This window comes from Cricetulus griseus, chromosome 5 (assembly GCF_003668045.3).
Source record: "Cricetulus griseus strain 17A/GY chromosome 5, alternate assembly CriGri-PICRH-1.0, whole genome shotgun sequence".
Classification (NCBI taxonomy): Eukaryota; Metazoa; Chordata; class Mammalia; order Rodentia; family Cricetidae; genus Cricetulus; species Cricetulus griseus.
Genome location: NC_048598.1, coordinates 188,680,057 through 188,707,832, shown reverse-complemented (window position 1 = coordinate 188,707,832; position 27,776 = coordinate 188,680,057). Strand labels below are relative to the sequence as shown.

The following is a 27,776-nucleotide window of genomic DNA, read 5'->3' as shown; positions in this document are numbered from 1 at the left end:
GTCTCTCAGTCTACACGTTTAATAAATCAAGCTTCACTGAGCTCTGGTAATATTTTTTCGGCTGTGAGAGCCACAGTAGGCGGTTAAGACGGCCATCGGCCTGTAAACCACACTTCCCAGAAGCTCTCGGGCTCACAGGACTCCGGACGGTCTCTGTGGCTCAAAGACTACAATTCCCAGCATGGAGCGAGCGTAAGGACCACAACTCCCGGCGTGCCCGCAGAGGTAGCCGGGAAGCGCGCCTCTCCTCTCGTCCCGCCTCTCCCGCTGCTCGCAGCCAATGGGAAGGCTCAGTACTGCACGGTGTGGCGGGGACAGCGCTGTGGACAAGTTGCGAGTCGAGGAAAGCGGCGGGAAGTTCGTACTACGCTGTGGACGGCGGGCTGACAACTCGGGGTAGGGAACTGGAGGTGGTGGCGGCGGCGGCGGCGGCGGGACTGTGGCTACGGCGTCGCTTCAGAGCGGCCCTGCTCGTCCGGGCTTCCGGCGGCGCCGCGGCCGCGTCGGGCCTGCCCGGGAACCTTGGCTTCTTACTTAGCCGGCTCGCGGAGCTGCCGCCGGGAGCCCGGTGCTAGAAGGACGCCCGAAACGCGGCGCGAGCCAGGGGTGAGCCGGGCCGAGCCCCTGTGTTCCTCAGCGGCGTGCGGAGAGGCCTCGGGGCGCACGCCGCCGGCCGCCTGCTTCTCGCTTCCTTCCCGGTTCTTGTGCTCCGCTGGTGCCCTATTTTCCCGTGCAGCGTCAAAGTTTGTTCTAGACGGTTTCCAGGCCAGACAGCCTGAGGTGTAAAACCGCACCAGAGTCTCTGGAGAGGTGGGGAGGGGAGAGCGACGACACGCTAGAGCCCCGATGAGGTTCCCCGTTTCTTTCTGTTGTCTCATCTCTGAAGCCAACCATGCTTTGTGTATGTGTGGGCTCTTCTTTTCCCTCCCCCACCGCTCTTGATACAATTTGGAAAGACGATTGATTGACAAGGAGGTGGCTAAACTTAGGGGATCGTTGAAGAGCTTCATTAATTAGTTCTTTCTCGTTTTTAAAACTGGAATTGCCCATCTGTTGAGTCTGGAATTCAAAACAGTAAAAAAAAAAATGTAGAGCAGAATTTATTTTTAAGAAGAGTTCAGGAAGCCGGGTGTTGGTGGCGCACGCCTTTCATCCCAGCGCTTGGGAGGCAGAGGCAGGAGGATCTCTGAGTTCGAGGCCAGCCTGGTCTCTAGAGTGAGTTCCAGGACAGGTTCCAAAGCAATACATAGAAATACTGTCTTAAAACAACAACAACAACAACAACAACAACAAACCAAGAGTTCAGGAGAAAGGCATCTCAGTCTTTTGTTTTGTTTTGTTTTTTTCCGGAGACAGGGTTTCTCTGTGTAGCTTTGGAGCCTATCCTGGCACTGGCTCTGGAGACCAGGCTGGTCTCGAACTCACAGAGATCCGCCTGCCTCTGCCTCCCGAGTGCTGGGATTAAAGGCGTGCGCCACCAACGCCCGGCGGCATCTCAGTTTTTTGTGACGTGCTGATCATAATGTTTGAGGAGATTTAATTTAGAATTATGACGGGAATTAAATTTCTGGTCAGTTAAGATAATGCTCATCTGCCTGTAGGAAGGAATGTAAGTTGACATCACTTAATAATGGCTTTCCCTGTTGTGCCTTCACAGATGGCAGCCGCTGCAACTCAGCTTTGCCCATGGTGTCTGTGCTAACACAGGAACATGGGTTGAGTTGGATAACGAATGTGTGTTAGGCATTAGTGATTCCGTACAGCGCTAGTATCCAGTACAGACATGACTTTGATAACTAATGGCTGCTGCTTATGCTTGGCATTGCAGAAACCATGAGAGTCTATTTGTTAAACAAATGAGATGATGGAGTCGATGTCTTAAGCAGGGAGCCTGGCATCTAATAAGTTATCGAGTGCCCAGGGAATGGTTATATGGAAAGCTTATGCTGAGTCTTAGTCAAGTATGCCTGTGTATGTTTTAAAAATAACAGCAGTGCATTTAAAATGTTGACAAGCCCTAAAATTAAATTTCTTACAGGAAATAGGCCAGCTTTTCTTAACTTTGAGAACTTAATGTGAAATAATAATAAAGTTGAATGTCCCAGATGTCTAGAAAAGACAAAGATTTAAATTTTGACTCCCTCTGCCTAAAAGACAGCTCTAATAAATAGACCTGTTAGGACTAGGATTTGATTTGAAAAATAAAACCTTAAAAGTATTTTTGATTTGAAAAATAAACAGATTTGGAAGTGGAATTTACCTGTCGTCAAACACAGAAGGGTGACTCCTGAGTTTATGCAAGTGAGCAAGGCTCTTGTCTCCAAGCATCAGGCTGTGAGTTCTGCCTTGTGAGAGTGAAGTGAGGCTGTGGGGGAAGTTGGTCTGGACAGGTCCTCAATGGATTGGTAACTAGATGGGCTTAGATTGTGTGTTTTGAATGCTTGTCAAGATTCTGTTTGAGTGTGAGAGGACACAGGCCCTGGAGACCACATGGCTACTGCTGAGCACAAACCTATTCTGTCATACAGTTTTGTCAAAGCAATAGGATGTGAGATGAGTTTAGAAGGCTGGTGTCTTCAGCGACCAAGCCTTTCCCTCAGTGGTGAAACTTTCAGCCCATATTTCTCTGTGCTTGCAGTTTTCATTGTAAAGCCACAAGGATGACCTCTGAGAACGGTAGCCAAGCCTGAAATCTTTGTGCTCAAACTCAAGTACATCATTCTTTTGGGTGGTGTATATGTAGTGCTTGGTTTTTATTAGCTTAGTTTTAGTTTTTTGAGAAGGATCTTACTGTGTAGTCTAGGCTGCGCAAGAACTCACAGTGTATTCCAGGTTGGCTGGAGCTCACAGCAACCCTCCTAGGTGTGTGTGTGTGTGTGTGTGTGTGTGTGTGTGTGTGTGTGTGTGTGTGTGTAGGGGTAGTATTCATGCCTCACCTAGTTAGGCAGTGCTTTAAAAGAAGCTCTGCAGAGCCTAGGGAAGTAAGAGGTATGTCCTGACCCCAGAGTAGGCATTGTATTTATCAACAAGTACTGATGACAAGGACATTTTACTGCCATTCTTTAATAAACTTAAGAATTTCTTCAAGTGCAACATGTTTGTTAACGGGAAAACTGATGCCAATCATATTTAGGCTTCAGGTAAGGTAGTTTTGTTGTATGTTTGTATATCTCAGATTGTCAGGGACTGTGTGGCTACCTCAGTATGCTTATACAGATGGACTGTGTGGCAGAGTCAGATTGATCTCTGTGGGTTTGAGCCAACCTGGTCTGCATAGTTCCACACCAGTTAGAGCTACAAAGGTATACTTATACAAGCTGACTGCAGACATCCCAGAGTATGCGACTATGAATTAACTGCAGACATCACAGTACACTTACACAGATTGACTACCACTGGTGTCACTAGGTGACATCATTTTATGAGACTCCCCTGCACTCAGTCATTGATTGACAGGCTGTTAGGTGGCTGGTGACTGCATTTTGATGAGTCTGCATCAACGTCTGTCTTACTAAGGGTGTCTGGCCCAAAGGATGGGAACCTGTTGTGCTCTAGGATTTAAAAATTAAGATGGATGTATATTCAGTGTAGTACTAAACATGCATATGAAAACCGGTATATCAGTACGCCAGTGCGTTAAATAGGAAGAGACACTAAATGGAAGTCATAATTAAATGGCAGAGTAATTAGTTTGAAATTTTCGAATGCTCTGCCATGTACTTTTAAAGCAGCTATCACACTGACACTGGAAGAAAGCACACCCTGCATAGCTCAGTGTTAGGAACCGAATGGTTGCATGGAACTAAAAAAAAACGAGGGCCTTATAATTGCTGTCTGTGCATCCGATTTCTCTGAATCAGCTGGTTGGCTGCTGTCAGTGGGTGAGCAGGTACATCTCTAGACTTAGCTTCGTGTTTTAAGAACATCAGAGAGGACACATTATGTAACTGTCAATTTTTACTTAAGATTAAAAAAAAAAATCCAGATTTGAAGTCTTATAGGCAGGATAGTGACAGCTTTACTTGAAGTTGTATTTCTCAAGTTATTTTTACCAACTATGTGTTGAACAGGTACCATCTTTTGGCCTTACTCTGTCTTGCTGCATTGTGGGCCTATCTGAGGGTACTGAGTATTTAGAAAGTGTGGCTAACCCTTTAGCTCTCATGGACTGAACTTACTGTTTTTACTGTAGACATCAGTGCCCCCACCCCTACAGTTTATTGTTTCATGTGGCAATGGCCATCAATGTGCAGATTCTGTACAGTTACAAGTTCTCTGTTAGAGGTAATGAGGAAAACGTCTTCTTGAACATCAGAGAAGTTTTTAAATTTGTGTTTTGTAAAAACTGAATTTGGGTTATAATGCTTAGGAGATTTAATCTTTTTTTTTTTTTTCAGGCTTGCAGAATATATTTCAGAAGTCATGACTTGGAAATTTATCTTCTTAGAACTTGCTAGTGGGTCTGTAAAATGTATAGATACAGACACTCTGAAATTACTTTGGCAGTTTTTCAAAAATTTAAACATAGGCTTCATTCACATAAGATCCCACAGTTGCATTCTTGGACATTTATCCTAGATAAATAAAAACTTAGATTTGTGCAAAACTTTTTCATTAACCCTCATAGACACTTTGTAATAGCCCCAGACCAGAAAGAACTCCCTATCCTTAGGACGACAGAGAAGAAAACTGTGGCATGGCCAATCAGTGGAGCACCAGGCACCAACAAAAGGAGTAGCTGTTGGTGCACACAGCAGTTTGCATGGAGCTCACAGGCTTTGTGCTAAGTGTCAACAGCTAACTGAAGACTGGGATCACACAGCTCGGAGATTCTAAAGGGCTGGAAAGAGGTTTCCGAGCAAGGAGCAGAGCCCTGCAGTTAGTTTGCAAAGCTGCATTCTCCCTGAAGAAAGCAAGGGGCTTTTCTGTGAGGGAAGCTTGCACACTGTCACACGGGGAAGATGCCCCGTCATGTGTGGAGGCGGTGCATTCATGAACATGCTCAGCTTGAGAAGGAGCAGCAGCCTCCTTCCCTCATGTGTAGGAGCTCAGACTTAGAAGTGGCCAGCCAGTGCTGGTTTTTGTAGCATTCTCCATGACAACATTGTAGAAATGGGAGGCAGGCTAGGATTTGCTTAGGTTAGGGCTGTTTCTTTGGGTGAAGGGACGTTCCGATTGTGGTGGTGGTTATATGGATGTTTGAATACAATGAAGTGTAGAAACCCTGAAATTTGAATAAGGAGTTAGTTATTAGTGCTGCATTGTCAGTTTGCTAGTTTTAGTAATTGTTTATCCATTATATGGCTGTCTGTCATTTTATGTAGCCATTGAAGGGTGTGGTAATTATAAATAAAGCTGCTATGAGTGTTCATTTTCAGGTTTCTGTGTTGAGTGTAAAGCTTCCATTTTTTTCTAGGATAAATGCCCAGGAGTAGTAACTGTTGGGTTGTGTGGTGTGTGTGCTCAGCTTAAGGAACTGCCAAACTTTGCCAGTGTAGCCACACTGTCTCATAGTCCCGCCATCACTCTGTGAGAGATCCAGCTCTCACTTTCATTTGCACTTCCCTAAGGGCTAATCTTTTCCTGTGCTTATTTGCCTCATATCTTCTTTAGTGACTTGACTCTTAAGTCTTTTGCCCACTTTATAATTGGATTGTTTGTTTTCTTAGAGCTTTTAAAATATGTTCTAGATCCATCTTTGCCAAATTCAGGGCTTGTGAGTATATTCTTTCGGTCCCTGGGCTTGTCTTTGCATTCTCCTACAGTGTTTTCTGCAGCACATACATCCCTTTGGAGAAGTATAAGTTCATTACTTTGTGGATTGTGCCCTTGGTGTCAGAATTCTGTGCTTAGCCCTTGATTAGAGGGATGCTCGTATATTTTCTTCTAGGTGTTCCACAATTTTATGTTTCTGTTTCTCATTTTTGTCATCTATTTTGGGCTAGTGTTTTTTTTTTTACAAGATGTGAAGTTTAAATTTTGGTTCTTTTTGTTTCATCTGTAGATGTCCACTTACTCCCAAACCATTTGTTGAAGGCTGCTCTTTCTCCATAGACTAGCTTTTAAAAATCTTTGCAAATCAATCAGTTGGCCATAGAGCATAAACTGGATATCCAAATGAAGATGGGAGGAAGCAAATGAGCAGGTGGGTGAATGTCAGTGCAGATGTATGTCGGTAGAAAGGCCGAGTCTTGACAAAAATGGGTGTATGTGTAGAGCAAAGTCATGTCTGGTAGGAACTGGGTATTTTGGAGTGAGCAGTGGAGGAGGTGCAGTTTAAGGCTGGATGGTTAGTTGGCGAGAAGGAATAGCTGACCAGGTAGAAGTTTGAGCAGGAAATGATATTAAGGAAATGTGAAGGAAGACCAGGGATAACCATGACTCTTGATTTACCACTTTGTGTGACAAAGGCCCACTGGAAAGCTAAGAGAGCTGTTTTGTAATGCTGTTAATCTTGAGTACTTCCTGGGAGCATGTGTCAGCTTTCTGTCCCTGGAACAGAATGATCAGCTTAGGAGGAGGAAAGGTTACTTTGGCTCACAGAGGTGCTAGCTCATTGTTGGCTGGCCTGTTACTTTGGGGTCATGGCAGGGAAGACCATCATGGCAAGAATGTGTGATGGAGGAAACTGCTCACCTCCTAGTGTCCAGGGAACAGAGAAAAACAGGAAAGGGGGCAGCATCCCTTTTAAGGGCACATCTTCAGTGACCTTTCTTTTTTAGATCCCACCTCCTAATGGTCTCACCACCTCTCAGTGCTGGCAGGACCTGGTGCCCAAGCCAGTACTACAGAACTTTGGAGGGTGTTATTCAGAATATAACAAAGGCTAATGGTACATTTTAGACTCTTGTTGTCTTCAGTGATAGATATGGACAAATCTGGACTTTTCAGACTTATCAGTGTTACCGTTAGCAAATTACACTTGTAAAGAAGAATAGATTCAATTGGCTTGCTGTTGTAGATGACTTTAGGACTAAATCTGAAAAGGATCCTAGAGTTGAATCACTGAGTCGATAAAAGCGTTGGTAAATAGATTTGTTGAGAAGAGTTGATGGAACCAGATTTATTTGTGAAGACAGAGAAGCGCGGTCCGTCAGTGTGTCCTGACCTGGTCAGAGGGTGGCGATGCTCAGTTGCTTTTCCAGATTATGAAGACCAAATGAAGAATACTGGCTCCTAGTGATGTGATGTGGCTTAGTCTTAGGAAGATGCTGTCATCCGGAAGTTCTTCACCAGTAGGATGGTAACTGGGTTAGGGCATTTTTCTCCTGGTCGGGTGTGATAGAGAGCATTCCTAAGTTTTAAATTCCTGACTTAAACTACTTAGCTTCTGTTTATCACCCACTAACGTTCTTGATTTCTTTCCTCATACTAATTATACCTTGTCCTTTCCTGCTTAACAGTGGGAATCTCATTTGTTCCCTGCATTTAAAAGGCCATGTTGAACATACACATCAGACTCTGTCACTTTAAAGGTAACCAGCTAACAAACAACTTACACAGTGTTGGACAGACTACTAGAGAACAGTGCAGTGTTCACTTTATTTAGAATGGAAAACAGCATTCCATTGTTTTAAAACGGGTGACTTGTTGAGTAAAGGCTTTTGCTGCATGAGAGAAAGGATAGTGTGTGCAGATGCAAGGTGGGCACACAGAGCTCTGCATCCCTCACCTGTGCTCACAGTACCTTTCTGCTGACTGACTTAGACCGTTCCCTTCTACTGTCCAGATCGTGTCTGCTCATGTGCCGAAACTGATCAGAGTGTTTCACTCCTGATTGCGACTCTTCTGTAGCACTGTCACAGAATTTTCCCCTCCAGAAGAGCAGGCTCTTACAGTGCTGTGCAAGCTGCCCATTTAAAACTATCATTGCTTGGCACCTATGCCCTAGTGACAGTTTGACCAACATGTGAGCAGGCACACTGCCATCCTGACAGATGGGTGTGAGTACAGGCAGCCAAGAAACCATGTATCTGCATCTAGTGTATTTGTTAAGGGCAGGATTCCCAGTTGGGATGTTCAAACGTCTGTCCATCCTGAGCTTTCACGCCTGTGGATAAAGGGATGTCATCATTAATCCCAGCTCTGACTGAGATTGCATGGGTTTGTAAGAGTTCCTTGGCTCTTATAGAAGTAGGCGATTGGGGACAATCAGGATAACTGTGTCTCCTTCATCACAGGAATACTTCAAATAATCCTTTCCTCTTTCCTCCAGCCAGAGAGGTTTGTAATGAGGGGAGACCTGTGTAGAACTGTCCTGATACTTCTGGAATGAATGTGGCTTTGTTTTCTGGTGTGTGAAAGCTTCCAGAGTAATTTGTTCATGCTCTGTGCATCGATATATGTGTGTACATACCTGTCTATTCATTCATGCTGTGTGTAGTGATGTGTGTGTGTACATACCTACGTCTACTCATTCATGCATCAATGTATGTGTGTACATACCTATGTCCATTCATGTTCTGCAGTGATGTATATGTGTACATACCTACATCTATGAGATTGGAGTCAAATCTGAGATCAGGTGTTGACCTTGATTATGACATTAGGACAACCTAGTTTAACATAGCAAGATGCAATAGTTCTTGGATGTGAGAATTCCCTATGAAATGTACACAGAGTCTGACTCTATCATCATTTGAGTATCCTGGAAGGGAATAGTTTTTTTTTTTTTTTTAATTGAAGGTATGGAAACAGTATATATATTTTCAACTCACTTTTTTTCTTTGACCTTACCTAGACCTTTTCTAGTGTACATGGTGGGGAGCTCCAGTGACAGCAAACTCATTACATCCAGTGCAGTGCTTCTCAGCCCTGGATTCTTGACTGTTTAGATGGTTCATTCTTTGGTTGGGGACTCTGCATAGTAGAATGTGTGGCAACCAGAGGGACAAAGTCAGCCTCAGTTAAGAACCCTACTCTAGAGACAGTCTACAGTGCTTTAAATTTGAATGATCAGAAAATTCTTAATCACCTGTTCTATCTTTTGGAGCCATGCAGAACCAGCAGAATACCTCTTTAAACAGGATTGGGCATTCTAAGTCTTTCTAAGTGGAAACACCTACAGTGTGTAAGCTCTTTGTCATATGACCTGGCTCCATGTCTGTTTACCAGTGGCCTTCTTTTTTCTAAATTCTATTTTTAAGCTCTAGTGTCTAAAATGCAATCAACTCTCCAGGCATGGCTTGATGCAAAGGACCTGGAGTTGCATGTAGCCCCTTAATTGTGCCAGGAGTGGGTGTTGGCTTTCCCCACATACCACAGTGTGCTAATATTTGCTGCCTCCTCACCACAGTGTGTACACAGCCTAGAGCTGAGTAAATCTCCTTTGTACCCAACTGGCTCTTCGCTGTGGTTCTGAATTAGTTTTGGGCTGCAAGTGTGGGAGCTTATGTTTGATTCTGTTAAATTTACTTTTATTGAACTTAGCTAACTTTGACATTTTTAGATATTTTAGAATCCTAACTCTTGGTCAGATTGGATGTTGCATTCTTAAGTATGTGATAATGCTGTCAGCTGGGACTGGAAACCTAAGAAAAAAGCATATGCACATACATGTCTATGGATTGCAAGGAGTACTGAGAAGAGAAGCCTGGGAGCCCTGATATGAACAGGGAGGGAGACCAGGAGACCAGGAAGGACAGTAATGGAGGGTGGATCCGGTGTAAATTGCTTGTAAGCTGCCAGGCTGTGTTCAGTACAGTAGTGGCTTTCTTTGAGTATAGAACAGCAGGCATGGTTTCTGTCTGCCTTTCTGCTTTAACTACCATTGGGATATAGAATGCATGACTGTAGTCAAGTGGCTTTGTAATAATTGCTTTACAGAGACAGACAGACCATTAAGGCCTAATGAGCTTAGGAAGTATAGACTTCTTCAAGATTGTAAGTTCTTCTGGAAGTAGATGAAGGTATTTAGTCACTAAAGGGAAAGCCCTGGTAAGTTGGGGCCTTTCTTGGCTGGGTGGTGAGCGAGAGATGGTTAAGGGGACTCAGAAGCTGCAGTTGTTAAATGTGTGATATATGGTTTTCTCAGACTTCTACCAAAGATTTGCCATCTGACATATTACCATTCTTAAACAGAAAGGAGTTCAGTGTGATTACACTTGTTGCAAAATGGCAATCTGCTAGGTTTTTCCCCTGTGGTGCTGGGGATCTAACCTGGGGCCTTGTGCATGGAAGGCAAGTCCTCTGTCACAGAGGACTCACAGTCATTTGGGACAGAAGGAGCTCTTTAGAACCAAAGGAGGAATCTTTAAAAGAAACTCTTAGTTCTAAGTCAGGTTTTCTTAAAAGATCCCTGGAAGACCAAGAAGCCTCGGCTGTGCACAGTTTTGCCTTACAGAGCAGTTCTTGCAGGAGTGATAATCTTCTTGTCTCACAAACACCTGTTAATCCCACATCCAAACTAGTTGAGCTTCCAACAACAAAAGCAAAGTCGTAAATCTGTACATCTTTCTTAAATCAGTGATTGTCTTTTACACTCTAACAACCCTTTATAACAATAAATACACATGCTTTTATGTTTTGCTACATATATTTTATTTGGGTATATATCTAGAATAGCTGGTTGTATTGTGTGATACCTTTAGTAGATCCTAGCATACTGCCAGTTTTCCAGAGTGGTTGTATCAGCTAATATTCCTACTAGCATGTGAGAGTTCCACTCACCAGGCATTCCTGTCTCCACATGCTGCAGTTGGCTAAATACTTTCTTGATTGTTTGAGACAAGGGCCTCACCTTATAGCCTAAGCTGGCCTGAAACTTGTAGCAACCCTCCTGTCTCAGCCGCTGCATCCAAGCAGCTGAACACAAAACAAGTGAATAATGAAATGGTCTGTCTCCCATTTTAATGAGTTGTCTCTTCTGTTTCTCACTGAAATTCTGGAGTTTTACTCATTTCAGTGTGACTTGCCTCTCCAGTGTTGGAGCAATTTTGGGTGAACTGAAACTCTAGTCACTTTCTGTTTGCCAGTCAGTGCTCTGTGTCTTCTTTCTTTGTTTTTGCTACGTAGTGGTCACAAAGGTACTCTGGAGACAACTCTCCCGTGTCTAGATTGGAATCCTCCCCAGTTCCTCAGATGCATTTTTGTGTGTTGTGCAGTAGGAGCTTGCCAGTGTTGATGCAAAGCCACGAGTGTGTCTACTGAGTATAGCTCAGTGTGCAAAAGGCAGTCAGTCCAGTGGTGCCCAGTCTCCGGAGGGTGGCAGCCTGGGGGGAGTGGAGGAGGTTGTAGCCTTTGTTTTCATGTGTGTGTGTGTGTGTGTGTGTGTGTGTGTGTGTGTGTGTGTGTGTATGTGTGTGTGTACGCTTGTGTTTGTTAGCCACCTGCATGTCTGTGATCTAGGAATATTCATTCAAATCCTTTGCTCACTTTTTATTGAATTTATTAATGTTTCACTGTTCACATTGATCCTCTCTCCCTCCCTCCTTTCCTCCTTCCTCCTCCCCTCTCCCTCCCTCCCTCCCTCCTCCCTCCTCCCTCCTTCCATTCCTCCTTCCTTCCTTCCTTTCTCCCCCCTCCCCCCTTTTTGAGACATGGTTTCTCTGTGTAACAGCCCAGGCTGTCCTGTAACTCACTCTGTAGACCAGGCTGGCCTTGAACTTACAGAGACCCACCTGCCTCTGCCTCTGCCTCTGCCTCTGCCTCTGCCTCTGCCTCTGCCTCTGCCTTTGCCTCTGCCTCCTGAGAGCTGGGATTAACAGAGTGCACCACCACTGCTTGGCACATTGATGAGATCGATCCGTAGTCTGTAAGGCTACGGTTTCTTTATTCACATAAACACCAGCCAAGCGCAAGCCAAAGTGTGCCCAGAGCTCGCAAGCTAGCGTGGCCAGAGAGAAGGGAGGGCTCCCACGTGTCTGCCCCCTTAAGAACTCCCCACGAGTCATCCTGCACCCCTCGACCACACCCTGACAGGCGTGGTCAAGCACACATGTAGCCGGCCTTTAGGAGGCGTGGCTACAGTGTCTCCCTACAGCACATTGATTTATTTTCAGCCCTAAACCATTTCCTCTGTTTTTCTTCCATTCTGTTCAGGGAGTGTTCACTCGGTGGTAGCAGGCGGTTAAGAGGATTCTTAGGCCGAGGCCATGCTTTTGTTGATCTCTAGTGGGGTCCCTCAGATTAGACCAGCAATCTGCTGGCACCAACCCTTGGTATCTCAGATTAGAAACACATCTGCTGGTCATTTTGATAGCACTTCTGTGGTTCACAACTGCTTCTAGAATAAATTGCTATTCCTGCTTCTTCAGACAGGAGTCAGAACGCCTGGCTTAGGGTTTATTTCAGGTTTCTCATTTTATACGAGAGAAAAGAGAAGCGGGCTGTTGACTGAGCTCACAGGGTGTTGGTGGGGTGGAGGAGGAGGACCTGGGATACACCAGCACATTCTTAGGAAGTATCTGCTGGTTCCTTGTTGATAGGTCCATTTACTAAATCCAAGGGATCCCTTAGTAAGATGGGTTCCCAGCTTTGAGACATACATGCACTGCACTTACCTCGTGGACAGTCTTGTTCTTTCTCTCTCTTGTTCTCTCTCTTGTTCTCTCTCTTGTTCTCTCTCTCTCTCTCTCTCTCTCTCTCTCTCTCTCTCTCTCTTTTCAGACAGGGTCTCACTGTGTAGCTCTAGCTGGCCTAGAACTTGCTATGTAGACCAGAGTGGCCTTGAACTCACAGAGGCCCTCCTGTCTACCTCTAGAGTGCTGAGTTTTTTCAGTAGGTAAGCTGATGTGACTCTTGAGTAGTTAGTTTTGTTAGGACTTTTAGATGTCAAAACAAAAATGATGCCACCACAGTCTCAGGACACCTGTTGATTGATGAACTGTTTACTTTATATCCTGTAGTAGTTTCAGCATGCCAACAAAACTTCTGTTAGTATATTCACGTACACATAACGCACACATGGGCACACATGCTGACATGTATTTTCATGTTGCTGAGGCTGCCCTCACATTCCCTGGCCCTTGTGACTGCTCTGTTTTAGCTTTCCAAGTAGCTGGCACCACAGGCCCCACCCTGCCTGTGCCTGGTAATAGAGTCATTTTAAAGTAGCATTTTTTTGAGCCTTCGAGCAGTGATTGTGTCATCCCTCCCCCGAAAACACTACAATTCACCCTGCAGTCAAGCCATAGAAGTGAGTTTGTGGCAGTGTGGGGCAGGCTCTTGTTTTGCCCAAGTAGTTTTATGGCATTTATGTATGTGGGTGTATTGTTAGCCATTAAAGGGAATGTTTTTATCAACTTTAGACTAACTTTTTGCAAAGGACTTGTTCTGCAGTATAACTCTTTAAAGTAGCTTTTGCAACAATTAACACTTTGTATAGGTGGTTTAGTTGTGAGGCCATGGACAGATTATTTAAGCAGTTTCCCTGTATGTATACTTATTATTGTAGTACTTACATTTTGTGGCTGTTATAAAATCAGAGATAATGTGTTTTAAGTCACTCAGTATAGAGCCTGCGACGTAGTCATTTAACAGTGATGGTTTTAGTTACATTTATTGGTATGTAAGAGCTGTGTGTTGTAATTAATGGTTAATTGAGACATTTTTTACTCATTTAGGATTAATTGAGCAAAAATAACTGATGATACTAACGTAGGAACATTATGTCAATATTCATTTTCAGTTGCTAGTCTTCAAGAGATATATTACTGTTTCCAGTATTGTGTAAAGAGTGACTTAGGCTTTATTATCAAAGCATAAGGTATGACTGTGTTTTTGGAGGAGGTGCTGAGAGTTGTTTTCTACAGTTGATGCTTTGGTTGTGGTGTGATTTGAGGCTATATGCAGGGCTGATTGATACAGCCCTGCTGTACAGAAGCATTGGCAAGTTCCAGATTAAGAGCCAGAAAGCTGTTATTAATAAGCTTTACTGTTCATGAAGAATTCTTTAAAAATTAGCATTCTTTAAAAATTAATACAGGTCCACAATAAAGTCAGTTATAACTGTTCAAAGAATAAAGACTAAACACTACCTCTAGGTCATTATATGTGCACACATCGACACAGTGATTTGAAGCTCATGGAGGTGCCAGCCACACACATCCCACTATCCGTAGCACTCAGGAGTTGGCTGTCTGCTTTATGTGAATAGGATGCTCAAAAATACACTGGTACTTTTCACTTACAGCTTTTCTGTAGGTCACTCTCCAGCTGTGTAAGTAGAGCCACCTCATTTCCAAAATTGTTTTCTGGCTAGGAGTGGTGGTTGGTGCATGCCTGTATTAATCCCAGCACTGTGGAAGTGTGAGTTTGAGGCTACATAGTGAGATTCTGTCTCAAAAATTAAAAAAAAAAAAATGTGTTCCATTGCTGAGTTCCCTGTGATGTAAGCTGAGAGTGTCTCTGGCCTTTTGTTATGCTACAGGATGCTACAGTTCTATGGATAGGATGATTGCTAGAAGTGAATTTGAGGTATCAAAGATGTTATCTTTTTACAGATTTGATAGATAATGCCAAATCAATGTACCCCTTTTCTCATACTCTTAGCAGCCCAGTTTATTTTCTGACTTGGAATTTAGGTAATCTGTAGCTGAAATCATCAACTTGACAATAATTTTAATTTGTATTTGTATTGAGCCTGTTTAGTGCAAATGTTTGGGATGTATTGGTAGTTGAAAAAAAAAAAATGTCTTTGCTACTGGAAAACATGGAGATTAATTCAGAATCCAAGGGAAGCGGCTGTTTGTGAGGAGAGAGAGCCAGAGGAGTAATGTCCTCCTGAACCCACTTTGCCTTGTTCCGCCTATGTCCTTGACCTCATGAACGTTGTAGGGAATTTTGAAAATTCAAAGAGAAAAACATACCCATTGTAGTTAGGTAAAATTAGTTAGGACCCAGGGTTATAGTGGAAGAGGAAAGTGAGGTCATTTGCAATCTGAGGAGCTGGGAACACTGATCTTAAATGTGAACAGGAAATGCCACTGTGAACTTGGGATATGCTTTTTCTATAAAATCAATGTGTAGCTCTCGACTCAAAAGACCTGGAAGTGATTGTCTTATAAAGTGTTATGACAATAGCATGGTATTATTGTGATGACATTATGTCTAACATCAAGGGCAGTAACAGTCTTTGGATGTCTGGACCTCCAAATAGTCATTTCCAGCTAAAAAGAAACAAGGTTCTCTGTAGAAGTGTGGCTGAGGTTTGCTACAGGAATGGGGAGGGGACCTAAAACATCTTTCTCCAAGGCTCTCTGGGCCTTGTCTCAAAGGGCATAGTGGCTAACTTAAAGGGCCTTTACAGTTTAGCAGGTGTCTCACTTTGTATTGAGACACTGTTGTTGTCTTCAGAGTTCATGCTGGAGAACCACTTAGTTGAGTTACAAAAGAAGTTCAAAGAAATCTCAGGTTTTAAGGAAGTTTGTGATTCTGTTTTGGGTCACATTCATAGCTACCCTAGATGCAGGTGAGTCACAGGGACAGGTTGAATAAGGACATTCCTGAACCTGAAGCTGGCCTGTACTCAGGGGGCCATGGGAAGGGAGTCAGAGCAGAGACAAAACCAAGGGTGCTGCTGCCTACTGAATCCCCAGTCAAGGGTGTGGTTGCTGCTTTACACACTGTAGATACAGAGCGATGGAGCCAATGCACTTCTGCTGACAGCAACCAGTGCAGAGAATCTTCTGTCCCCAGTTACTAAACAGATGCCAAGTCCCGAGACTCCACTAACTTCTGTTTGTGCTCACTCTGCCCCTCCCTGCAGGGAGCAGTAACTTACTTTAACTGTAGTGTGTCCATGGCCGCACCAGAGGAAGCACAGTTTAAAACAGCATCCAAAACAAAGAACTACAGGAACATTATAGGGCCATATTCAACAAATTCAAATTCATGACATTTTACAGGGCAGATAGCAGAGGGTGAGGGAGGCATAAGGAGGTGGCACTCAGATCAGGGTTAGCTTTGGGGTCCTGACGAGCAGAGTCACCATATAAAAAGATTCCTTTGGAGACAGTGGGGAGACTGGAATCCTTATTAGATGTTATTGAGAAATGTTTAATTTTATAAGGCAATGATAGATGGAGGGTGTTTCCATATGAAGTGCTATGATCATAGTCTGCAGTTTGCTTTAAGATGGTTTTAGGAGGGGCTGGTGGAGTAGACCCTGTGTTGACAGCTGTTGGGGGGGGGTGAGTATCTCGTGGCTGCACACTGTGTCACTTTGCTGCTCATCAGTTCTGAAATTCCTGTAGGAAGCTGTTGTTAAAGCCAGGTGTGCTTCTTCTGTGAATCCGCTCGTCCTTGTCACTTCTTTTTTTGCTGGCTTTTGTCTAGTTTTCCTTATAATTTAAAGGGTTCTTTCAATAACGTGAAACAAACCTTTTGTCATATTTTGCAGATAGTTTTCATCTGTCTTTTGAGTTCATGGTGCTTTTCTTTCCTTTTCTTTCCTTTCCTTTCCTTTTCTTTTCTTTTTTAAAACCCGTGGTTGAATTTCCATTTTTATTTTGTCAATTTACCACTTTTCTTTATGGCTTAAGAGTTTTTGTGTATTTCTTTAAAAAAGCTTTTTTTTTTTTTTTTCAGAGACTGAAAAGTTCTTTCATGAATTTTTTAAGTGCCTATAGCACTTCACCATTTTCCTAGCATATTTGAGGATGAACTCCTTAGGGCTGGGCCCCAGGAATATATCTGGACAAATGCTCAGTAGCTGTTCTGGGATAGTTAACCAGGATTTCCAAGAAGAATAACTGAACAGAGTTTACAGGTGGGCTCAGGAAAGGCATAACATGTCTAAATTCTTTTTAAAAAGTAAATGCTGTGTGAAGTATTAATAATATACTTGAGCTGCTAATTGTTAAGGTTTTAGCATTTGCTTTCTTCAAAGAAACATGTTAGCATTTTCCCTTGGGTTAAGCTGAGGGGCGGGGCTCTTCTCTGGAGGCAGCATCTCAAGCTTGCCCTCTCCCGCTCTGACCCTGTGAAGAACAAAGTGTATTGGACAGTTACACTTCTCAGGGTGGATTATCTTCTGTACACCTCAAGGTAGAAGGAGAGTGCATAGAGAGGCCTGGCGGAACCCTTCCTTCTGAGGGGAAAGTGGTTGCAAGGAGGTGGCTTGAATTACATGCTGTGCTCTCAGTCAGACATGAGTTCTGCTGTTAATGCGTCCCATTTAGAAATGAGGTAAGGAAGTATGAGCTGGAGAAGCACATATGCTGTATTTTAAACTTTACCCTACAAAATTTTTACAGTCTAAGGTTAATTTTCTAATACAAGTGAAAAATGGGACGAGAAAACATTTTTTCTTCTGCAGATACCCACTTCCTTTTCCCAGAATTTGCAGCGTGAGTCGTCACCTCGCTCTTTCCAGCTTAGGTGTGAAGCTCGGTAGGTGTGACAGTCGTTGAAGACCCATCACAGTTTGCTCAGCTTAGTGCTTTCAGGAAGAACTCTGTGACGTTCTGGGGTTGTCAGCTCCAGAGTTGCCTTCTGTATTCTCAGTTTGATACTCACTGAGTTCATGTTACAAAAGGTACCATCTAGCCGTGGATATTTGCTGTGCTTTGGTTGATTTGAATGGGTCTTCCTTGAAACTAGCACACTGGCTGCCCCTAACGGGATCCCAGGGTTTTCCTGTACTGTGGGTTTTTATGTCAGATAGTATTGTAATCAGTATTTCTCTTTTCTTCCTTTTTGAAAAAATTATTACTGACAATTTCTTTTTTTGGGGGGAAGGGTGGGGGGTTTGAGACAGGCTTTTCTGTGTAATTCTCTTGAACTCAGAAGTCTGTTTCTGTCTCCCTAGTGCTGGGACTAAAGGTGTGGGCCACCACGCCCAGCTTCACTGATGATTCTTACAGGTTTTGTCTCAGTTGTACATTTGTGGGAACAGTGGGTGGAACTCCTGCTGGTAGCTTGTGACTCTGTGGACTCGGTCTCTGCATGTGACTTCCACAGCTTCCTAAGCACTGCTCAGAGGCTTCCACCAGCTTCTGATTAGCTCGCTTATTGAGAGGGAATTGTGCCTAGATATTGCTTTCAGATTGTTCCTGATGAAGTTTAGCAAAAGGAGTGAGGGAATTCTTTGCTGACTTAACTATAGTTTGCAGGAAGCTGTTTCTACTGAAACAAGAAATTACTTAATCCCCAATAAGTTTAAAGTACGTATGAGCCAGTTGGGGCTGTGGATATGATGAGGTAGGGAAAAACATGGCTTTGGTTTTATCTGAATCATTCATTTAATATTTTACATATATTTTAAACCCAATTTCTAAGACACCACAGAGGGAACTTTTATTATTTTTTAAATTTATTTTTAATTTCTTTAAAAATTTATTTATTTTTATTTTATGTGCATTAATGTTTTGCCTACATGAGTGTGTCTATGTGAAGGTGTCAGATACCCTGGAGCTGGAGTTACAGACAATCGTGAGCACTATGTAGATACTGGGAATTGAACCCGGGTATTCTGTGAGAGCAGCTCTTAACCATTGAGCCAACTCAATAAATAAAAGCCCAAAGGGGCTTTTATTAAAACTTTCTGGTACAGTCACTTGTGGGTCCCAAGCAGTGCACTGAAAATGAATGACTTTGTGAACAAAATAAGGCACAGCAGTCTCACAGCTGTGACCTCTGAGACGTGCATCCTGGGAAGATGCACCACTCTCCTCCATGCCCTGGGCAAGATTTGATCCTATAGCTGTCTACAGCTGCCCCTTGTCTTTAATAAACTTTTCTGTCAAAGGGTTAGAAATGCTCCTTACCTGGAAGACACTTGTAGAGTAGCACTGAATCCTAACTGATGTCGGCATGAAGCCAGCGTATCTTACTGAGGCCAGAGGTTGTATTCTATTGAATTTTGGTTTTCTGACCTTTCAGTTTCCCATGCGTTGGAATCTGTGGGCTCATTTGGTGTTTCTTGGTCTACCGATTTGCTTTCCTTATAGAGCTTAGACACCCAGAGTAAGAGGTGATGGGCATGCTTGTTACTGATATCAACTGCTCCTGCTTGGTGCTGCAGACTTGTTTTTTAAGGTCAGGGTAGCTTGTATAGAGTTAAAACAAAAACAAAAACAAAAACCCCATGTTAAGAAAATCAAGTTATTCTGTACTCCTGTTTAGCTGCTAAAAGTTGGTGCAATTACTTTTTTGAATTGACATTCTCATTATTCAGTAAAGATGGATGTGCTCATTGATTATTCCATTAGCAATGCCCTTGTAGCAACTGGTAGCTGTCCCTGCCTTGCCCCCTCACAGGCTGCTTTCTGTGCTGCAGCTGAGTGATCCTGTTGACATTCAAGCTAGCAAGTCTTGTCCGTCAAGACCTTCCGATCCCATGCCACTCACAGATAAAGTCCTTACATAGTCCATAGTCCTGAGACTTGCTCTCCTGTGCTCCTTTGTGCCTGTCCACAACCTCCCCCTGGCTTGTTCTTTCCCAGCTAGGGCCCACTGTTTTCCAGCACAAGCTGGGCATCTCCCACTTCATACTTTGGCACGTGCTCTGCCTCAGCGTGGGATACTTTCTCTACAGCGCTCTGTGTGGCTCATTGTCCTTCACTGTATTTCTTTGCTTAAATGTTACTTTTTTTGTGCAGTCAGCAGACCATGTTTTAAATTCCCTTCTAGCTATACTGTCCTAACTTATTATTGGTTCCCGCCTTTGCTCTTACTACCCTTGGATAGATGACATTTTAATTTAAAGATTTTAAAAATTGATTTTAAATTTACTGTTGTTAGTGTATGTATGTGTGTATACACACATGATGTATACATGTTGCTGCACATGCCTTAGCATACATTCTCTCGACCTTTATGTAGGTATTAGAGATTGAACTCAGGCTACTGGACTTGTGTAGCCATCAACTGCCTTTGCCCACTGAGCCATCTCTCCTGCCCAGGAGAAGGCATCTAAGTTTTTTCTTGTGGTTTTGAGAGAGGGTTTAATGTAGCCTAGATGGGCCTGGAGCTGGCTGAGGCCAGGGATGAACTTGAAGCCCACCTCTCACCTCAGAGACGGCTGCGATTACATTACAGGCCTCTGTGTCTCCAATATCTCATCTTAGGTTGTGCTGGGAATCAAACCTAGGGCTTCTGGTTTGCTGGGCTGGTGCTCTACCCACTAAGCTTCATCCCCAGCAATATATTCTGATCATGGTGTTTCCTCCCCCAACTTGCCCAGATCCTTCCCATCTCCTCATCTACCACATTCAGTCATTCCCCTCTCTGTTATTAGAAAATGGAAAACTAAAACACACCAGAATAGGAATAGGAAAAATAAGAAAAGGAAAAAAAGACAAACCAAAAGCACAAGAAACACATACAGATGCAGAAACCCACACTTGCACATATAGAAATCTATAAAAACAACACAACCAGAAACATTATATAATGTATAAGCAGAAGACCTGTGAGGTAAATAAATTCCCAGACAAAGCATTATGAGACAAAAACCCTCCCAAAATGCCATTGAATTGGTTTGGTGTTGACTATCTGTTGCTGGGCTGAGGCCTGCCGTTGAGTGTGGTTTGTATAGCCACAGAGACTTTTCCTTTGTGAGTGGTTTTACGTTTTGCAAGCAGTGGTAAGTTGGAAATAGTTTCTGGGTTAGGGATGGGGCTCGTGTCCACTCCTCCTATCATTACTGGGACCCCGTTTGGCTTAGACCTGTGCAGGCTGGGTGCATTCTGCCTCAGTTTCTGTACATTCCTGTGTGTGTCAGTCCTGTTGTGTCTGGAGGTCTTTGTTTCCTTGGTGTCCTCCAACCCTGCTCTTACAATCTTTCTCCCTCATCTTCCACAAAGAACCCTAACCCTGAAGACATTTGGAACTGAGTGTTCTGAGGTCTCTCACTCTGCCCATTGTCCAGTTGCGGGTCTCTGCATTTGTTACCATCTTCTGATAATGGCTGAGCAAGGCACTGACTGATCTGAGTGTGGAAGAATGGTGTTAGAAGTAATTTTATTGCTGTGTTCCTTTAGCACACAGTAGTGTTTGGTTTTCTCCGAGCAGTGTCAAGCATGGGTTTCTTCTTGTGGAGTGGGTCTTAAATCCAACCAGGTAGTGGTCATTTACTCCCACGACTTTTGTTCTGCTCTCACACCAGCATATAATGCAGGCAGGTCACCACTGTAGATGACAGGGTTTGTAGCTGGGTTGGCGTTTTACCTTACTCCTCTGGTATCTTGCAGAGTACCTTCCTGTAGGGGCCATGACTCTAGGTAGGTACTAGCTTGACTTCTCCATGCTCTGACTTATATAGGTTTTGTCTTCAACCATAGGGCCTTGCCATCAGGTTTTGGAGAGTAACCAGTTGCTTTGGCAATAGCTTGGGTTGTTGGGGGTTCCATGGGGCCCCTTTGGCCAGCAATTCAGTTAGATGTAACCCATTCCTGGCACTGGAGGTTTTACTTGGTGGTGAGAGATGCCTAATTGGGGCTTTCTCTCCCTGGTTGTTTATGTGGTGATTTCATTTGAATTTCTTTCATGTATGTATGTACTTTAAGAAGCTTCTACTATAGTGGGTTTTCCTAGGACCTGTCCCTCCCCATATTTCCTCCTTTCCTTCCGTCTTCTCTTCCCCTTTCTGTTTAATCCTCCTGTTCCAGTTCCTCCTTACCCATCTGTCCCTCCACAATCGATTTCTCCTTCCTTGGGAGACTCCCCCTACCCAGTCCCTGCTATAAACTGATTCCCACCTCCCTGTGCCTTGTGATAGTGGCACTACAGAGAGCATTTATGACTTTGGGTTCAAGATTGTTTATATTCATTTTATAGATGGAGGAATATATGCTGAAAATGAATTTGTATATATTAGCAAGAAGACTATAAAACATTGAAAAATGTGTTAAGAACGAGGCCAGGGAGAAGGTTCTTTCTGACCCAGGCATTGAGAGAACTGTTCCACATTTGCTAAGTTCGTCAGTAACCTCCCAGTGTGTCCTTTCTATGTCTCTCATGATATGTTCCTAAGCACACGGCCCTGCTGCCAGCTTCCCACTGCCTCTCTCCAGCTCTGGTCATCTCACAGCACATGGCTCAGGTTACAGGGTGGAAGGTGACTGGAGGGAGTGGAAGGGCTTCATCATCGTGACAGGACAGGAGGTCAGGTCTGCACAGTGAGGTCATGTGGAGTGAGTGCAGGTAGAGCGCATGCCTGTGTCTTAGAAAGATGAGGAAGTCTCTTTCTGAAACTGGTACTCTCCTAAACTAGGCTGCTGCAGAATTACAGTTTGGAAAGGGGGATTGAGTTTTCTTAGGAAAAACAAAGGGTTGACATAGTCATTTTAGAGAGCAGTTGCTGAGCCTTTGAGAGGATTGCTGGTACTCACTGCAGTCTGCTGTGTGTGAGAGCTTGAAGCTGGGCATCAGGTACTTGCATGTGAAAAACAACAGGGACATTTTGCTATCTGTAGATATTTGTTCCTGCATTCAGGGAGCTTACACACATAGGGAGCATTTACCATGTGCTGTGAGAGGTGGTCACTTTGGGAAGGGGACAGTTTCTGTAACTGTGTACAGGAGTATGTGGAGAAAGGCTTGTGCAGAGGTCTTGGCACCATGGTAATAGAAAGACAGGCTGTAAGTTCTCCTGCATCTCTGTACAGTATGAAACACATCACAGAAGTTTATGGCTTTAAAGAAAATTTCATGAAAATATATAACCCCCTAAAGGAGCTTATGCATACCTGTCTTAGGGGAAATTTATGAGTAGTCATCCAGTGTGTAGTGAACATCACACTGTACTGTGATTTCCCAGTGTGGCTGTGAATTTGTAGAGCTTAGTGAGTGTAAGTGTCATTGTGATTCATTCAAGCTTTTTTACCCACTCTCCAGCTTAAAAACAAAACAAAACAACCCCCCCCCCAAAAAAACCTAAAAAAAAAGAAAAAGAAAGAAAGAAAGAAAGAAAGAAAGAAAGAAAGAAAACTCACCAAATTTGAATCCAGGACTTGAAAAAATGCCAGTTATCTAAATACAGTATCGTATTGTGATAAATATAGCCATTGAGATTTTAGATCTATTCATAAAACTTTATTTTAATATTCATAGGGAACTTTTTTGGACTGCTATCTGAAAAACTGAGGGCCATTTTATCATCAGAACTGACTATTAATTAGGGTATTGTTTCAGAAATAAAAGTTGATCTGCTGCTGAAACTCTCTTTGAATATGTATGGTTCCAAGCTTGCTTTGTGTATTTAATAACTTTAGTACTATAATCACTCTGTTTACAATTAAATTTTGGTGAATATGCTAATATGGAATGCAACAGTGGTGATTTCAGCAAAGGGCAGTGTGGGTTTGCATTTTGATATGCTTTTCAGTTACATCTGCATTTCCTTTAGAATTAAAGGAAAAAGAAATGGTCAGATTATGTAACAATCATGGGATGATGAACCGACTTTCTTCCCTCTGTTGCACAGGCTGTTATTACTGTAGGCTTGAGCTGAGTACTGAAATTACACAGATTGAAACTTTCTTACAAGTTGGCTTTTCTGTATATTCCTTAGTGAAAACATCAGTGCTGGGATTGGTTTCATTATTAGAAGACACCTCTCATGTGCTTATGTGCTTATGTAGCTGTTTAATTGAAATTAGTGTCTGCAGTTCTTTTCTTATTTTAAATTTTTTAGTCATTTTACATCAACCACAGTTCCCCCTCCCCTCTCCCAACTCCCCTCACCTCTCTCCTAACTCATCCCCCCTCCACTCCTCAGGAAAAAAAATATGGAGTGCTTCACTAATTTGCATGTTATCCTTGCACAGGGGCCCTGCTAATTTCTGTGTGGTTCCAGTTTTAGTATATATTCTGTGGAAGTGAGCACAGTGAGTGTCTGCAGTTCTTTGAGCACTCACCAACTCGATAAGACAAGTACTTGTGGTTATCTTATTTTTGTGAGCAGGGGTTCCTGGCTTAAGAAATTGTCTTTTGCTGGGCGATGGTGGTGCATGCCTTTAATCCCAGCACTCGGGAAGCAGAGGCAGGTGGATCTCTGAGTTTGAGGCCAGCCTGGTCTACAGAGCGAGTTCCAGGACAGGCTCCAAAGCAATACAGAGAAACCCTGTCTCGGATAAAACCAAAAGAAAAAAAAAAAGGAAATTGTCTTTTTCAGAAATTGCCTGCGAAGCAACAGTAGATTGGCACACCCAGTTTCCCTGTTCTCAGAAACTAGGAGATTTCCTATTACTCTTAACTAGAAAGTAAGAGGGGTTTCCAATGCAGTGGTGGTCAGAGACATGGAGGCATGGTGAAGGGTCTAGAACTCAGATGGAGCTGGCACATTAGAGCTCACCAAAGTTAGTTAGTTGTGCCTCCTGAAGTACATACCAGGAAAGGGACATTTATGATGGTATGAAGAGGCTCCGTGGGCTCGTGTGTGAGGTCAGAGGTTTATGTCTGGTGATATTCCTCAGGAGCAAGCCCCTTCTTTGAGACAGGCTCTCACTGTGATTAGGCTAGCCCCAGGGCTCCACTTGTCTTTGCCTCCTCTGTGCTGGGATAACCTGTTCCTGCCACAGCAGCCAGTGTCCTGGGGGTTAGACTTAGGTCCTCATGCTTGCATGGCAAGTATGTTACTGGCTGAGCTCTCAGCCTGAGTCTGGTTTCTTTTAATGGGAATAGTATTTCAAGAATATAGTTCATATACTGGGGAATACATGTAATTAAGTTACTAAATTGGTTATTGTTTCTATACTTTTTGTGGATGGGGTTGCTAAATACGAAGGCTTGTGTATGTATGAATGTGTATACTTTTCATAGAAGGTAATTTCAAGTATAGTTGCTTTTCTCCTTCCTTCCTTCCTTCCTTCCTTCCTTCCTTCCTTCCTTCCTTCCTTCCTTTCTTTCTTTCTTTCTTTTTTAAGACAGAATCTGTCTTTGTAGCCTAGGCAGGCTCTGATCTCTTGATCCTTTGCTTTGGACTCAGTAGCATTAGGCTTTAGTCTTATACCTGTGTCTAGTTCAAGTACAGCACTTTAAACTGTACCTCTCATTTCTGTCTCCTGTTCACATTTGTGAATTTAAGGAACAAAGGAATAATTGATTAAGGCAGTTACCTAATCAATAACAGAGGCAGTCCTCTGTTATCCCAGGGGAGTCATTCGAAGATCCCAGTGGATCCTGGAAACCATGGCTGGTAGTGGAGCGTATACACCCTGCTGACCAATGCATATAATATAGATCCTGCTTTACTTTATACAGTGAGTGGAGTAGGAGTGGTGGCAGTCAGCAGAGTGTCTGATAAGTGAGGTGCCTGTGCTTTCTATGTCTCTGTAGCCAGGGTTCTTGTGGGATGGGAGACCCAAGTATTGTGAGGTAGTGGAGAGCTGTCGACTGGGCCACTTGGTTATCACAGATTCTTTGGTCACTGAGATGACTTCTATAACTGTGGAAGGGCAACATAGTGGGGATGCACTAGACAAAGGGGGTGGTGCCCACACAGAGGGCTAGACAGAGGGATGCCTCTGGATGCATCCAGTACTTAGAATGGCACACAGTATTAAATTTTATGAATTATTTCTAGAATTTTGCATTTAGATTTTTTGGACCTTGTTTGACCATGGATAAGATGGGTGGGTGATCTGCGGAAGGATTAGTGAGAGAGTACTGGTCTCCATGTGCCATTCCACATTTATGCACAGTATTCTAGGTTAACAGAACCACCACATCCAGCTGGCACTTCTATTTTATTTTGAAGTAGCCATAGCTGTCCCCCGCCCCATTACAAGGGAGGGGGAAGAAATTTTTTTTCTGAAGGGATGTGTCTGTTGTGTCCATCCCCAGCCCAATAAGCCCCTCCCCCAAGTCTGGCATCACTCATGTGGGCCACAGCTTCTCACTTGCACATGGTTGCCTGCTGTGTTCTCAGAAACATAGTCTTCTTTGTGAAGCTCACTTTGACTGTCGCTGCAGCTTCTTCTTGAGCTGAAGTTTTGGGAGTTGTATGTACAGCCTTGTCGGTACCACCCATATTGTGTTACATGGAGACAGGAAACCATTTCCCAATTTGGCTGTGGATGTTATCCTAGGCTTCTGAGTTTCCTGTATTGTTTGGGGGTGTAGAGGGGAGAGATTCAGGGAGGCTCAGTGTTACTCCAGAGCTCCCTAGAACTAGTGTTAGGCGTGATGTTCCTGGTCTTAATTATTACAGTAAGCTCCAAATAGCCGGCTCTAAGTGAAACTAAAAATAAGAGCCAATAGTTTTATTTGGAGAAAAAAAAGTACACAACACTTTATTTACCATAAATCTATATGAAATAATGCTGAGGCAGATTTAATTTACAGTATGGTATTTTTATTGCATGTGGAAAGGATTTCTACATTTGTCCAGACACTTGAGTTATAGAAAGAAGAGTTTTAAAGTCATTGAAAACGGTTCTGACAAGTACAAGGAAATAATCAAATAGGAAATTGCTGTGATTTGATGAAGCTGGATGAAGTTTAGAAGAAACCACGTTAGTGCTGGGGACTGCTGTGTGTTTGAGTTAATTCTTCTAGAGGAGTTGCCACTGAGGTGCAGAAGTTAATCTTTTCTCAGTGTTTTGCGTCCTGGTTGCCATGGTTGTCACCAAGAGTCTTCTGGGCAAGATTTCAGCACAGATTAAAAGCACCTTGAGAGAACTGATCTGAGGAAATGCCAGCACCAAGTTCCTTTGCTTTGAAGATGATTTTCACCTCAGAGAAGCTTGGAATTGGGAAAATGCACAAAGTGATTTTTAGGGAAAAGTTAGATTTAAAGGTTTCCTCATCAGGTAATAAAGTATTTGCACTAGGATTCTCTAAAGAAACAGGACTGGTAGAATGAATGTATATATTAAAAGGAGATGACTGTTAGCATGGCTTATAGACTGTGGTTCAAGTAGCCCAACAGTGGCTGTCTCCTGATGGAAAGAGAAGACTGGATGTCTCAACAGTCCCGGGCTGGTGCTGGAGTTCCAGGGAAGTCCTAGAGAGCTGCTGGTCTTGAGTAAGTTGGAATCCTGAAGAAGTAAGTTCTAATACCAGCAACAACAGGATAGATGAACTTGCCAGCGAGACAGAGCAAGCAGGCAAAAAGCAAAAACTTCCTTCTTCCATGCCCTTTTACATGGGCTGCCACCAGAAGGTGTGTGGCTCAGGTTTAGAGCAGGTCTTCCCAACTCAAATGACCCAGTCAAGAAAAACCCTTCATATTGTGCCTGCCTAGTTGAGCTGCTTGGGTTTTACTTGATTTGAGATGTAGTCAAGTTGACAACCAAGATTAACCATCACAGTATCTCTATTTGCATGTATGGAATTCGTGCATATGTGGTGACAGTTGGAGGGTATTTGCTGAACTTTGCAGTCTAATTCATTCTCAATCTCTCTCTCTCTCTCTCTCTCTCTCTCTCTCTCTCTCTCTCTCTCTCTCTCTCTCTGTCTCTCTCTCTCTCTCTCTCTCTCTCTCTCTCTCTATCTCTGTGTGTGTGTGTGGTTGCGGTGGGTATCTCTGTGTGTGTGTGTGGGGGGGGGGTTGCCGTGGGGTAGGGGCTAGGGTTAGAGAGATAGTCTAGCAGTTATGAGTGTATACTGTTCTTGCAAAGGACCTGAGTTTGGTTTCTAGCCCCCATGTCAGGTGCCTCATAACCACCTGTAACTCCAGCTTAAGGGATCCCATTCAACTGGCCTCTTCAGATACTAACACATTCTATACATTTTAAAAAACAAGAAAATAAATCACTAATTTTCTTAATGTTTATTTTTCTTATATATACAGACGTTTTGCCCATATGTTTATACCATGTGCATGCCTGGTGCCCGAGGAAGCCAGAAGAGGGCATGGGATCCCCTGGAACTAGAGTTACAGATGGTTG

The 27,776-nt window shown here is 43.3% G+C and overlaps 1 protein-coding gene and 1 non-coding gene across 10 annotated transcripts in view; one reads left to right on the top strand and one right to left on the bottom strand.

Moving 5' to 3' along the window:
* Nucleotides 1-253: 253 nt before the first annotated feature.
* Nucleotides 254-27,776, top strand: part of Vrk1 (VRK serine/threonine kinase 1) — a 69,040-nt gene continuing 41,517 nt past the window's right edge. For 5 of the 9 annotated variants that reach the window (XM_027416352.2, XM_027416351.2, XM_035445484.1 and 2 more), the window contains exon 1: nucleotides 255-396. The gene's annotated coding sequence lies outside the window, so the exon portion shown is untranslated. Of the gene's footprint in view, nucleotides 397-447; nucleotides 607-27,776 lie in introns of those variants that run through there. The other 4 variants (XM_035445485.1, XM_035445483.1, XM_035445481.1 and 1 more) reach the window with 2 other exon arrangements.
* Nucleotides 23,667-23,770, bottom strand: LOC113835776. The gene has a single exon (XR_003485475.1). It is a non-coding gene; the product is annotated as a U6 spliceosomal RNA (small nuclear RNA).